The following is a 15,523-nucleotide window of genomic DNA, read 5'->3' as shown; positions in this document are numbered from 1 at the left end:
TATTCCAACAGTAATTCTGTGACTTCCTCGAAACAAATGCTTACAAGAAATATGTTTATTCTGGTATGGGCTTAACAACATGATTCCTAAATAAGGGGCCTATTAGGATGGTGTCCGTCCGCCACCCCAGAGGAGGAGGGACCGTCCGCAGGGGCAGCGGCGGTCCCTCCATGCTAATTAGGATGTGACCGCCACCCTGGCGGTCACATCCTGTATTTTTAACATTGCTGCGGGTGCTGCTTGAAGCAGCACACGCCGCAATGTTAAGAAATACATGATTTCCTTTGCGTGCACAAAGCTGCAGGCACCGCATGGTGCCTGCCGCTTCATGCACGCAAAGGCAGGGGGGTACCATAGGTACCCCCATGTGCACCCCCCACCCCCCCTCGGGCCCCCAAAGAAAACACCGTATGCCTTTCCACGGCGGAAAAGCCGCCGTGGAAGGCATATGTCCGCAGCCATCGTAATATGGCTGGCGGTGTCTGATAGATACCGCCAGCCATGTTAGAGCTTTTCCGCCGCGGTCGGAAGGCGACCGCGGCGGAACAGCGGCAGACGGAAAATAGATCCCCCAGCCATCCTAATGTGGCTGGGGTCTTTTTCCAGTCCGCAGCGGATAATCCTCATCCTCCGGCCCGGCGGTGGCTTCCGCCGGCCCGGAGGATGCGGATTATCCGCAATCCTAATGAGCCCCCTTATTAGGCTTCAGGAACATTGGATTGCATAGACCACATATGTTGTTTTATATTTAGGTGTACAGATCGACTGCTCACTATTTTAGTGATTCAATTTAGTCAACTTAGTTGAGATCGGATTAGTGACACCATTTCTGCAGGTACAGTCACCTGAAGGAGGGGAAGGATGAAGCCTGCTTTTGGGGTTGTACTACTGAATATCGACACCAAACATATTGTCAGACAAAACTATCAACAACAGAATATCGAGGGCCCAAATATCGAAAGGTAAATGCATATATGAAAATATAGATTTACCAATCCTAACTTCACGTCTATGTACCTTGAAAATATATGAACAAAGGAGGTACCTATATGTGCAGCCACGTATAGAAACGTTAGACTTACATAACAGTCAGCATTTTATTTTCGAAATTCTGTCTTCGATATTGCGCCTCATTGACATTGTGGTTTCGATATTCAGGGGGCACACCTGCTATTGGATCAATGTGTGTTAGGCAGGCCTCAGGCTTGGATTTGTTTTAAAAAGCCGTTGACAATTGTTCTGAGGCTACTTAAATGTAAAATGTGGATTTTAGGGGATGGGCACCACTAATTGGATGTGAAAAGAGTAACAGTGTGTAGTATTGAATGACGATATATTCGAAAAGTTGGTTAAATAAAGAGTTTATTCCGCTCAGGAGAGGAACAGCGACAACAGGCAGAAACAGTGGTAAACTGCCAAACAACCAACATTCTACCACACAGCATAGAATGAACACATTAGCAAGATTCTACCTACAGGTGCCTAGAAGGCACAACACAGAGAATACTACATTATCCTCTTTTCTACAAAACAAAAGATGGAAAACAAAGATAGATAGAAAACAGAAAAGAAAAGAAGAAAAGGAAACAAGGGCAAGTAAGAAAAGAAGAGAAGCAAAATAAAGAACAAGAACACTACAGAGGAAAAACACAGAATGCAAAAAGTTATCTGAACCTGGCAGGAATCTTACAGACTCTCAGACTCCTGGCACAAAAGTTACATCGATATTACTACCATTACCATTATTTGAAACAGAACTAGAACTTGACAAAAGGTTATTCGAGACAGCATCGTCCCGACTAACCTTAACAACTTTGCAAATGTTCCACCAATTCTTGTTATTCACCCGCACTGCATTTCCACAAACCTTATCAACCACAAAAGGCTCGGAAAATTTGCTCCTACCCTTGGTGACATGAACAGGATTCTTGATGCGAACAACATCTCCAGCGCAAATATTATGGGGAACAGTTTTCTTCCTTTCATCAAAATGAACTTTTTGCTTAGCTTGAGCTCCAGTAACATTGTCCCTCACAAAACCATCAATCCCATTCATCACATTCATCTTCACCCATTTTGATATCCAACCAGGACAAATTTTCGTAGACGGTTTTCTACCCCTTAAAAGTTCAAAAGGAGAAACTCCAGTTGAAGAATGCGCAGTGGTACGGTAAAACCATAACATCAACGCACAGCATTCTCAACCACACACTTGCTAGCAATAGCCCACTGCACACAATTATTAAGCACGCGATTCATCCTTTCAACAAGGCCATTAGCCTGGGGGTGATAGAGAGAACTCTTCTTATGAGTAACACCACCCTGTTTAAGAAAACATTCGAACTCAGAACTAATGAACTGTACACCATTGTCCATCATGACAACCGAAGGAAAACCCTCTCTCAGGAATATATCTTTCAAAAAAAGAATAACATTAGCAGAGGAAGGTTCGCTGATAAAACGAATCTCAGGCCATTTGGAGTAATAATCAATGGCAACAATAGCAAAACGTGAAGAAGAAGGTAAGAGATTAAAAGGACCAACTAAATCAACACCAATCCTCTCCCACGCTCTCTCCGGAAATTGAATAGGTTCCAAAGGGGGTGTCCTTACCTTGATACCTTTGTCAGAAGACTTACAAATAACACAATTATCAACCTAAGTATCGACACAGACCTCTATTTGCGGCCACCAAAACACATCCCTCAACCTACGTTTCGTGAAAGTTTTCCCTAAATGACCTTCATGTGCACCATCAACAAGACGTTTCCTCAAACTCTCAGGAGGAATAAGCCTTCCACACCGCAAAAGAATACCATCCTCAACAGTGAGCTCATCAGCAATCTTAACAAAGGTCTGGAAATGTCCAGAAACATTCTTTTCTTTAGGCCAGCCGGATTTCAAGTAATTGACAACTTGAACAAGTACCTCATCCTTTAACAACTCCCTTTTCCACTCAATCTCATTGACAGCACACATTCCTTCAAGATCTAAAGCAGCAACAAAACAATCCTCTAGATCATCTTCCTTTTCAAAATCAGAGTCACTGCCAGTAATAGGGAAACGTGAAAAATAATCTGCCCTAACATTCTTTGATCCAGGCAAATAAATGATGTCAAAATCGTACTGAAGTAACTTCGTCGACAACCTAGCAATCCTAGGAGTATGTTCCTTAATCTTCTCCCCCGACAAAATAGAGACCAAAGGATTATGGTCCGTTCGAATCACGAAATGACTACCCCAAAGAAATGGGTTCAATCAATCAATCAGGAGTTTGTTAAAGCGCGACTACTCACCCGTAAGGGTCTCAAGGCGGTAGGGGTGGGGGGGAGGGTGGGGGGGTGCAGGTTCATTCCATCAAGGAGGGGGTCTGTCGAAGAGCCAGGTTTTGAGGTTTCTTGCGAAGAGGGGGAGCGATGTTGTCTGTCTGAGGTGGAGCGAAGGGCGTTCCATGCTTTGCCCGCGAGGAAGGAGAAGGAGCGGCCTCCCGATCTGGTCTTTCTGGTGCGGGGGACCACGGCGTAGGAAAGCTGGGCTGATCGTAGGGTCCTTTGGGGTGCGTGGAATTTGAGTCGGCTGTTCAGGTATGCTGGTCCGGTGCCGTGGAGGGCCTTGTGTGCGTGGGTGAGCATCTTAAAGGTGATTCTCGCCTCGACGGGGAGCCAGTGGAGTGTGCGCAGGTGCTCTGAGATGTGGCAGTGTTTTGGCAGGTTGAGGACCAGTCTTGCGGCGGCGTTCTGGATGTTCTGTAGCTTGCGGATGAGGTTTTTATTTATTCCGGCGTAGAGTGCGTTGCCGTAGTCGAGTCTGGTGGTGACCAGGGCGTGAGTGACTGTCTTTCGGTGTTCTAGGGGGATTCATTTGAAGGTCTTACGAAGGAGTCAAGTCAAGTCAAGTCAAGAAATTTGTATAGCGCACTACATACCCAGAGGGTTTCAAGGCGCTTAGGAGGGGAGGAGGATTACTTGTCAAAAATCCATGTTTTAAGTTGCTTCCTGAATGCTAGGTGGTTCTGGGTGAGGCGAAGGTAAGCGGGGAGTGAGTTCCATGTTTTGGCAGCCAGGTACGAAAAGGATCTGCCTCCCATGGTGGTCTTGTTGATGCGAGGTACAGTGGCGAGCGCTTGGCTGGAAGAACGTAGTTGGCGGGAGGGGGTGAAGAAGGACAGTCGTGAGTTGAGGCAATCTGGTCCGATGTCGTAGAGTGATTTGTGTGCGTGGGTAAGCAGTCGGAAAGTGATCCTCTTATTGACGGGTAGCCAGTGGAGGTCTTTGAGGTGCCCAGAGATGTGTTCGTTGCGTGGGATGTCTAATATGAGCCTGGCTGAGGCGTTTTGGATTCGTTGGAGTTTCTTCTGGAGTTTTGCGGTAGTACCTGCGTAGAGGGTGTTTCCGTAGTCCAGACGGCTCGTGACCAGAGCGTGGGTGACTGTTTTCCTTGTTTCGGAGGGGATCCAGCGAAATTTTTTTCTGAGCATGCGAAGAATGTTGAAGCATGAAGAGGATACGGCGCTGACTTGTCTGTTCATTGAGAGTGAAGAATCCAGGATGACGCCTAGGTTCCGTGCGTGGTCTGTCGGGATGGGTGCTTTTCCGAGGGCTTCCGGCCACCAGGAGTCGTCCCATGCAGAGGGGGATTTATTTATTTATTTATTTACGTAATTTTTATAGCGCAACAAATACCCTGGGGTGTCTCGGCGCTGTGGAGCTACTGGGGTCAGTCATCCTTTTACTGGTTAAATAACCAAGTCTTTAGTAACCTGCGAAAGCTCATCAGGTTGGGGGCAGATTTGATAGACTGTGGCAAAAGATTCCAGAGTTTTGGGGTGGCCACCAAGAAACGTCTATCTCCCCAAGTGACGGTTCTTGTACGTGGCACAGTGAGGAGGTTGGTATTGGCCGATCTTAGTTGCCTTCTAGGAGTGTATGGTTGAAAGGCTTCCGTCAGGAACCTGGGTCCTATGTCGTGTACTGCCTTGTATGCAATACAGAGAGCCTTGAATTTGATGCGGCTCTCAACTCTCAGCCAATGAAGTTGACGAATGCCAAGAGTGGTAGAATTGCGGCAAGGAATGCTAAGGAGGATCCTGGCAGCCGCATTCTGAATGGATTGCAGCTTTGTTATGACACGCTTCTGGGCGTGAAGAAGGAGAGCGTTTCCGTAATCCATTTTGGAGAAGACTAAGGTGGAGACCAAAGTCTTCCCAGCTGAGGGAGGGAGGTAAGGCAGCAACTTCTTAATCTTTTTCAGGATAAAGAAAGAAGACGACACAACCTTATTTGTATGAAGGTCGAATACCAGCTTGCTGTCAAAAATGACTCCCAGGTTTCTGGCTTTTTCCACTGGGACAGGTGGATGGCCAAGCTTTTCCGGCCACCAGTTAGGCGACCATTCTGGAGAGAGTTTTCCGAAGGTCATAACCTCGGTCTTGTCCGAGTTGAGTCTAAGACAATTAGAGGCCATCCAGGTACTGACCTCAAGCATAGCTTTCTGAAAGTTGGCTGCCACTGTGTGGCCGTCCTTGTGGATGCCCAGGACCAGCTGGGTATCATCTGCATAAGATGTTAACCGTATTCCATATTCCTTTATTACCCTCGCTAAGTCCGCTACATAAATGTTAAATAACATGGGGCTTAGCGCGGAGCCTTGTGGAACTCCACAAGGAAGTGCAGAGATGGGTGAATAAAAATCTCCCAGCCTTACAGTCTGGGTACGGTCTGCCAGGAAAGATGAAATAAGGTCCTTGGCCGGACCGTTTATACCCAGAGCTGTGACACGGTCGACTAAGGTGACATGGTCGACCGTGTCAAAGGCCGCTGACAAATCCAAAAGGATGAGGACGGCCGCCCCCCCCTGATCCATAATTGCCCTGATCTCGTCAGAGGCCTTAATCAGGGCGGTCTCTGTCCCATGCCCTTTCCTGAAGCCGAACTGCGTTTCGTCGAGAAGTTGGTGGGTCTCAACGAACTCTGAGAGCTGTCTGTTCATAATGGATTCACATATTTTGGCGGCGAAGGGTAGACAGGCAATGGGTCTATAGCTGACAACGGCTGTGGGGTCTAGGGAGGGTTTTTTTAGAAGGGGTTTTATAACAGCCTTCTTCCATATGCTAGGAAATTGACCTGTCTGGAATGCAGTATTGCAAATCTGCATGAGAGGGCAAGAGATCACCTCAGTGAGTTTTTGCATGACAGAAGGGGGGCAAGGGTCCAGAGGGGAACCCGATTTAGTGGATGAGACGAGGGTGATAACGTCATCAAGTGATGCTGGTGAGAAACATAAAAAAGAGTTGTCATTATGATGAGAAAGTACCTCTTTCATACTACCACCTCTGTGTTCAGTTTTGGTGTCCCCTTCAAATGAAGCATATATATCTGCCACCTTTGTGGTGAAGAAGGTGGATAAATCGTTACAAAAGGTCTGTGAGGGCTCTACCCCAGGACCAGCGGGGGGGGTCGATAGAGTCGTAACAACGGAGAACAGCTCTCTGGCAGAGTTGGCAGCGGTTTCAATTTGAGCCGAAAAGAAAACCGTTTTCCGGGCCACAATTGCTTTTTTATAGGTCGCAAGGGCATCTTTATAAATTTGTCTAGCTATGGGGCAGTAGGCTTTCCTCCAACGCCTCTCTAGATTCCTGCAATGTTGGCGATGAAGTCTTAAATCTTCATTATACCAGGCAGCCGAAGGCGATGCTCTGTTAGGTCTCGAAAGTTTCTCCGGGGCCACTAGATCGGCAGCACTTCGGATCCAATCTTGGAGATCGGTAGCTGAAAATGCTGAAGAGTTCCCTCCTTGAGGAAGGGAGGAGGCAAGGGAATCTAGCATCTGAGGAATGTCAGCATTTTTCCAAGCACGCATCCCTACCCTAATTCGGGGTCTCGGAAAAGAAGGGTGTGAGGGTCGTATATTTTGTTGAAATATGATGGCCCTATGGTCTGACCATGTGATGGGAATAATGTCCAGCACCGAGATGTCAGGGTCATTTGTGAAAAGACCATCAAGGGTGTGTCCCGCTTGATGTGTAGTGCCCTTAACTAATTGGTGAAGTCCTAAATTGGAGAGATCGGTCGTTAGCTGGATTGTATCAAAATTATCCTTCTCTTCCAGATGGAAATTAAAATCTCCAAGTATCGTATAGTTTTCAGAGCTGACTACATTGTCATTTAGGTCAGAGAGAGTGGAAAGAAAGGCGCTACGAGGGCCAGGGGGTCTGTATAATATTATACCCTTTAGGGCTTGCTTGGAGTTAATATTAATCGCAAAGGCAGCTGACTCACAATTAACAGAATTTATAGGGTCGAGTGTAGTCCGGTATTTATCTTTATAGATGATAGCGAGGCCACCACCTCTTCCGATAGGCCTGTCATGTCTAGCCACGCTATACCCATCTGGGATAGCGGCGCAGAAATCCGGACCTGAGCCGGCATCTGCCCATGTCTCAGTAGCGAACAGTAAGTCTATATTATGAGCAATGATAAACTCCTTGATGTAGAGACTGTGGCAAGGGAGTGAGCGCGTGTTAATAAGTGCAGCTCGACAGCCATGCGGAGGAGCGTTTTCAGCAGCGTGGGTCGAGACATAATCTAGATGGGCTAAAGGATGGGAATGAGGGAGTTGATAGCAACAGCCTGGGCAGGGAGGAGGACTGGTATCCCTCCCAACAGTGAGAGAGACGGGGGTACAGTTCGGATGTGGTTTACCTGGGTTCAGCCCTCTTAGGTAGGAGGAAGAGTACGGCACTCGGGGACCAGGGGTTAAGGCCCTGGGCCGTGTCCGGCCGCGGACGGGCGCAGACGGGCTTGGCTTTGGCGAGTCTTCGGCGCGCGCCCGCTGCGCCAGCCCGCTGCGCCGTCTGTTGTTAATGCTCATTTATAGGCTGTGAGGAGGGTGGGAGGCCAGCGCAACTAGAGCGCAGCCCCAGCCCACACCCAAGATGGCGCCCGCCGGCGCCTGCAATCGATGAAAGTGGCAAGGCAGGCGAAAGAAAGGTAAAAATAGCGTGTATAGGGGTGTAGGGGATGTACCTAAGATGAGGACTTCAGTTTTGTCTGAGTTCAGTTTCAGACGGCTTTGTTTCATCCATTCGGCAACTTCTTTCATTCCTTCGTGTAGGTTAGTTTTGGCGGTGCTGGGGTCGTTGGTGAGAGAAAGGATCAGTTGAGTGTCGTCCGCGTAAGAGATGATGTTGAGGTTGTGTTGGCGTGCGATGGCCGCGAGGGGGCTCATGTATACGTTGAAGAGGGTGGGACTGAGTGAGGATCCTTGTGGAACGCCGCAGATGACTTCAGAGGCCTCGGACTTGAATGGTGGTAGGCGGACTCTTTGGGTTCTTCCGGTGAGGAACGAGGTGATCCATTCAAGAGCTTTTCCTTGGATTCCGATGTTATTGAGGCGTTGTAAAGGGGTGCTGTGGCATACTGTGTCGAAAGCTGCAGAGAGGTCGAGGAGGATGAGGGCGACTGTGTCTCCATTGTCCAGTAGAGTTCGAATGTCGTCTGTTGCTGCGATGAGGGCGGTCTCAGTGCTGTGTTTTGCTCGGAAGCCAGATTGTGAGGGGTCGAGGGATTTGTTGGCTTCGAGGAAGGCGGCGAGCTGGTTGTTGACAGCTTTCTCAATGACTTTGGCCGGGAATGGAAGAAGCGAGATGGGGCGGTAATTTTTGAGTTCGGTGGGGTCCGCTGTTGGTTTTTTCAGAAGGCGGAGGGTGTGGAAGCAGGAAGATGAGACTAAGCATGGGCGGAAAATCCGTTTCGCTCGCGGATTTTGCGGATTTTCGGTAAATTCGCAATCCGCGAGATTCGCGAATCTCCCGCAAAATCCGCAAATCCGCGAGCAGCGGATTTTGCTCGCACTGCTCGCACTGTTCGCGTGAGTTCGCGGCTTCCCAGTACAACTTCGCGCCCCGCGAATAAGTGCAAAATTGCAGAAATACGATTTTAGCAAAACTGAAACTACTTACCAGGTTCAAAAGTTCAGGCTCATCATTAGTAGCCATTTCCTGTAGTGCTTCCTGAGGGGCCCCTCCAGAGTTCAGTTGCCAGTTGCAACTATTATGTGACCCTGCTCTGAACCTCAGAATAGTTACACATATGCCACAAAGGTCCTGAATTACAGCTAAGGGAGACAAGCAGGAGCCAGGCTGGAAGTTCAAATCCATTAATCAGCCCCTAATTCATTATTGTCAGTTGGGGCAGGGCAGGTGTTGTAACTAATTTTGCAACAATGAAAGCACTTAGCAAGTACAAAAGATCACTAATCAGGAAGCACTAAGGAAGCAGGTGCCAGCTAAAAAAATATTCTGTGACACATTAATCAGCCCCAAATTAATTCAGGTCACTTGAGGCAGGGAAGGTGTGCTTGCGTTGCCACAATAATGTACACTGACTGGACAACCAGAGGGTGCTGTGATGAAACAGAGGGTGGCATGGGTGGGCCAGAGGGTGGCATGAGTAGTCAGAGAGTGGCAGTGGTGACAGAGAGTGGCAGTGATGAAGAAGAGTGTCCCAAACAGGCTGGACACGTAGAAACAACAAGTTCGCGAAACTTGCGACCCGACAGGTAAGTTCGCAATTTGCGAAAGTGTACAAAACCCTCGCGAACTGGCAGAAACCCGCGCAAACACAAAAAAAAAAATCCGCAAATTCGCGAGAATTCGCGGATTTTGCGGATTGCGAGTTCGCAAATCCGCAAAATTCGCGAACGCGAGATTCGCAAAATTCGCCCATGCTTAGATGAGACAGAGTTGATCTGGCGGTCCATTTTGAGCTTGGAGTCCAGGATGATTCCCAGGTTGCATGCGTGGTCTGTGGGGGTTGGCGGGTTTCCGAGGGCGGTGGGCCACCAGGTGTCGCTCCAGGCGTCGGGGTTTGGGCCCATGATGAGTACTTCTGTTTTGTTGGTGTTTAGTTGAAGGCAGCTGTTTTTCATCCATTTGGCGACGGCTTCCATGCCTTCTCGAAAGTTGCGTCTGGCGGTGTTGGGCTCGTTGGATAGGGAGAGGATGAGCTGGGTGTCGTCTGCATATGACACGATGTTGAGTCCGTAGGTTCTGACGATGGGGGCAAGTGGAGCCATGTAGACGTTGAAGAGCGTCGGGCTGAGGGAGGAGCCCTGGGGGACTCCGCAGGTGATCGGTGTGGGGTCCGAGAGGAAAGGGGGGAGTCTGACCCGCTGCGTCCTGCCGGAGAGGAAGGAGCAGATCCAGTCGAGGGCCTTGTCCTGTATTCCTGCATCGTAGAGTCTGCGTATTAGGGTGCGGTGGGAGACTGTGTCGAACGCCGATGATAGGTCGAGGAGGATGAGGGCTACTGTTTCTCCTTTGACCAGTAAGGTGCGGATGTCGTCTGTTGCGGCGAGGAGGGCGGTTTGCGTACTGTGGTTTTTTCTGAAGCCGGATTGGGAGGAGTCGAGGATGTTGTGTTCTTCAATGAATGTGGCGAGTTGGCTGTTGATGGCTTTCTCTATGACTTTCGCTGGGAACGGGAGCAGGGAGATGGGTCTGTAGTTTTTGAGGTCGGTGGGGCCGCTGAGGGTTTCTTTAGGAGGGGGTTGACCTCGGCATGTTTCCAGTCGTCGGGGAACGAGGCGGTCGCCAGGGAGCGGTTGATGGTTTGGCGGAGCATGGGTGCGATGGTGTTGGCGGCTCTGTTGAAGATGTGGTGGGGGCAGGGGTCCGTGGGGGCCCCTGAGTGGATTGACTTCATTGTCTTCAGTGTGTCTTCGGTGGTGAGGGCTGTCCAGTCATCAATCGCTGGTTTCCGGGTGTCGGGGGTGGTTGGTGAGGGTTCAGTGTGTTGGTTGTCTTCGTCGAAGTTGTCGTAGATGCTCTTGATTTTGTGGTGGAAAAAGATGCTGAGTTTGTCGCAGAGGTCTTGTGAGGGAGGGATGTTGGTAGACTCGCTGGTGGGTTGGGCAAACTCCTTGATGATGCTGAAGAGTTCCTTGCTGTTGTGTGCGTGGGTGGAGATTCTGTCTTCAATCGCTTTTTTCCTCGTTTCTCTGATGAGTTGATGGTGGGCGTTGGTGGCGGCTCTGAAGTTGTTGTGGGCTTCTGTGGATTTGGTGTTTCTCCAGGCCTTTTCAAGGCGGCGGCATGTGCGCCTGGACTCTCGAAGTTCGGTGGTAAACCATCTGGCTTTCTTGGCACGGGTATTGTTTTTCTTGAGGGGGGCTATGGTGTTGGTGCTGTCCGAGATCCATCTATGCAGGGTTTGGGCTGCGGTGTTGGGGTCGTCGTTTTCCGCGATGGTTGGGGTGGAGTTGTTGAGTGAGGAGGTGAGCTGGTCATCGGTGATTTTGGTCCAGTTTCTTTGTGGAAGCAGGTGCTGGTGTCTGTGGATGGTGGGTGTTCTGAAGGTGAAGTGGACGCAACGATGGTCGGTCCATGGGAGTTTGGTGGTGTGGCTGAAGGTGATGGAGTTTCCTGTAGTGAAGAGGGGGTTGAGGGTGTGTCCTGCTGAGTGTGTGGGCTCGGTCACGATCTGGCGGAGTCCAATGTTGAGGAGGTTGTCCAGGAGGGATGTGGTGTTGGGGTCCAGTTGATTGTCGAGGTGGAAGTTGAGGTCTCCCAGCAGGGTGTAGTTGGTGGATGCGATGGCCTGCGGGGAGATAATGTCCATGATGGAGTTGGCGAAGGGTCCGCTGGGTCCAGGGGGTCAGTAGATGAGGGTTCCTCGGAGGGCGGCGGTGGGGCTGGCCAGTATCTTGAAGTGAAGGTGTTCCATCAGTTCTGTGGACTCGTCAGGGAGTGTGCTCAGGCGGAGGCTGGATTTGTGGACGATGGCGATTCCTCCTCCTGGGTGGATGGGGCGGTCCTTCCTGGAGATCTTGTATCCTTGGGGGATGGCGATGTCCGGTCCCGAGGTGGTGTTGGTCCAGGTTTCAGTGAAGAATGCTACGTCTGGGGTGGTGCTGTCGAGGAGGTCCCAGATTTCTGTTGCGTGCTTGTGGAGGGATCGGATGTTGAGGAGGATGCATTGCAGGGTCTTCGGTTCGGTTGTGTTCTTGTGGGCGGGTTGTGCTGGATCCGTGTTCTTGGCGGTGCTGCAGGTGTGCCGGCAGCATTGACAGCTGAAGGGTCCATGGGTGTCGGCTGGTGATGCTAGCTTGCAGTTGTTGTTGCAGCCTGGGTTGAATGCGTGGAGTGCTGCTGGGTCAAAGCGTTGGCGGGGCGGAGGTCCAGGGTTCCTGGTGCTGGTTGCAGACGGGTCGCAGACGGGCGCAGACGTGCTTGCCTTTGACGCACCTTCGGTGCATCAGCGGCGCGCCCGCAGCCCGCGGCCGCTGCAGTGGCCGCCATTAAGTAGGTGTCGGGGAGGGCTGGACAGCTGGGAGGCGGGGAGGGGAGCTGGATTGGGCCGGTCGTGCTGGGGGGGAGGGGCCGCGGGGGCAGCAGCGGCGGGGAAAGGTAAAGGGAGGAAAGAAGGGATAAAGAAAAAAGGGAAAATAAGCAGAAATAAGGCACAAAAGAGCAGAGGTGCAGAAAAGAGCAGAAAGGTGAAAGATAGAAAGGGTAAAAAAAACGAATGAAAACGAGTGAAGGAGCAGAGGGAGAGAAAGGGAAAATGGGCAGAAATAAGGCACAAAAGAGCAGAGGTGCAGAAAGGTGAAAGATAGAAAGGGGAAAAAAACGAGTGAAAACGAGTGAAGGAGCAGAGGGAGAGAAAGGGAGAATGGGCAGAAATAAGGCGCAAAAGAGCAGAGGTGCAGAAAGGTGAAAGATAGAAAGGGGAGAAAAACGAGTGAAGGAGCAGAAAGAAAGAAAGGAGACAGAGGTCCACTGGACCACCAGGGATGAGGCGCAGGGAAACCTGCGGGTGGAGGAGGGCCTCGATCACCAACACTGAAGAGTGCAGGGGCAGGGGCACCTCACTTAATGGTGGAGCTGCGAGGGTGGGAGAGCAATTTCACTGACAATGAGTCAGTGGTCTTGCTCTTCATGACCGCCCACCAGCAAGCCAAAAGCTCTTTCTCAATGACAGAGAAGTTCACCTCAGCCCCACGCAACACTCTCGAAGCGAAAGCAATAGTATTGTCAATTTGGCCATTCCTTTGAGTAAGCACAGCCCCAAGACCAAAACCACTCGCATCCACAGTCACAACACATTCTTTATTAGGATCGAAAGGTTTTAGAACACTGTCACCCACTAACTGTAATTTTATCCATTGAAAAATTTCTTGACAGTTTTTATCCCAAATAAATGGCACATTCTTCTTTAACATGTTTGTGAGGGGTTGAGCTTTAGATGCATAATCTTTGATAAATCTGGAGTAAAATTCACTGAGCCCAATGAAAGACTTCAAACCAGATTTATCGACAGGGGGAGAAGCATCTACAATGGCTTTCACCAAACCAGGTCGTGGTTCCACTCCATCATGTGAGACCACATGTCCAAGAAATTCCATCTTTTCCTTTAGGAAAACACATTTCTCACTTTTAAGAACAATACCTTTATCTTGCATGATTTCTAAAACTTGATTCAAAGAATTATCATGATCCTCTTTGTTCTCGCCAAAAATCAAAACATCATCCTGGAAAACAATTACTCCAGGGGTATCCTTAAACATTTGACCCATTAGTCTTTGGAAGACTGCTGCCACTGACGCAAGGCCGAACGGCATCCTGCAGTATTGAAAACTCCCGAAAGGAGAGACAAAAGCAGTCAAATGTCTAGAGGATTGACTCAACACCACCTGGTGGTAAGCGGAAGCTAAATCCAACTTTGTGAACCACCTTGCACCTCTGGTAAGGGACAACAAATCTGTAATTTTTGGCAAGGGGTGTGAATCAATCCAGATGTTTTTATTGAGACTGCGCAAGTCCACACAGACGCGCAAATCACCATTCCTTTTCCTGGCGACAATAAGAGGAGACAACCACAAGGACGACTCTATAGGTTCTATGACCCCTTTCTTGCACAACTCACTCAACTCCTTTTCCAAACTATCTCTTACGCTGAAAGGGACACTCCTGACCTTGTGTTTAACAGGGATAGCCCCGTCTTTCACTCTTATCTCGTGGTTAAAACCTTTAATCATTCCAGGACTGTTCCCAAAAACAGTAGGAAACTTGAAAATCAATTGCTCAATGTAGTCATTTGACTCCACGACTGCTAACCTTTCTATATAGTCACAAGATTCTGCGATGCTAACCTGTTCTTTAGTACCAGGTCTTAGGATCATCTTAAACAACCCCTGGTGAAACCACCCCAGAATGTTTAACCCCTTTATAGAAACATAAATTTTTCCAAAAATTTTCCTACCCCTGAACTGAATGATATCTTCAAAAAAAACAAGAAGTGCTATCCTGCGTCCTTCATAAGAAACGGGAGCCCTATCTGGTGGCAGGAGTTTCCTTTCAGGCCAAGTTTCATCAAACAATTCTTGGGTGACCGTTGTTACTTTAGCACCTGAATCTACCAACAAGGAAATAACTTTGTCACCAACACCGAAATCTTCATAAGGGTCAACACACTCTGAAGGATCCCCAGTGATGACACCATCATCCCGTACCACCACAACCATGTCCCTAAGGTCGTCTTGGATACTGTTGATAGGATCTGAGTCCCTTCCTGTATATTCATAATATTCTGTGACATTTCCTACCACATTTACATTGCTCTGACCCAGAGATTTATTGGTGAAGGTAGAGTTTCCCTGTTTTGAAACTTGACAAATTTTCACAAAATGACCAAATTTTCCGCAATTCCGACAGGTGGAGTTCCTGGCAGGACAAAATTTGTTGTTCTTGTTATGTGAAGGATTACCACATCTATAACAAATGTCACTCCTAGAAAAAGCATTTCTCTCAAAACGTTGAGAACTGGGAAAATTGTTTTTCTCGAAACGTTGTTGACCAAAAGCCGCTTTATTATCCTTGTTCTCCTTAGTTCTAACTATGGAAATTGCTTCTTCACATTTCTTCTCAAGTTCCTTCACTTCCTTTTTAGACAACTCTATACTCTTTGCCATGCGAATAGTCTCTTCAAGCGTTGGGTTGCCCAAGGTAAGTAACTTTTGTTGAATAGATTTGTCGGAACATTTATAAACATATTGATCTCTAATTAATTGTTCCCTAAAACCCTCAAATTCGCATTCTGCACTAAGCTGCCTCAAACTAGAAACATTTGTCTCAACATCCTCCCCAGGAAGCTGTTCTCTTTTGAAGAATTTATGTCTAATTACAACAAGACTAGGCTTAACATCAAACCTCAACTCCAGTCTCATTCTTGTCTCGGTGTATTCATCAACATCTTCTTCGGCGTTGTTTCTTGTTAATGGAGGTCAGCGCCAAGATGCTCCCTTCGGAGCGAACGTTGCGCTCTAGAAATACCCCACAAATATCAAAAATATCAAAATATTTCTCTACCCTCAAAACCTAAAGAATGTAATAAAAGACATTTCTTCCTCTCTGCGCGATATCTTGATGCGCCAATTGCACCCAAATAAGTCTCGAACGCATCAAACCATTTTTTCCATACTATGGGTGGATTTCCTGGCGTCTCCAGAAACGGAGGTGGAGGAG

The sequence above is a fragment of the Lissotriton vulgaris genome, chromosome 2_1 (genome assembly GCF_964263255.1).
Source record: "Lissotriton vulgaris chromosome 2_1, aLisVul1.2, whole genome shotgun sequence".
NCBI classification, from domain to species: Eukaryota; Metazoa; Chordata; class Amphibia; order Caudata; family Salamandridae; genus Lissotriton; species Lissotriton vulgaris.
Note: the sequence above shows the minus strand (reverse complement) of the source record.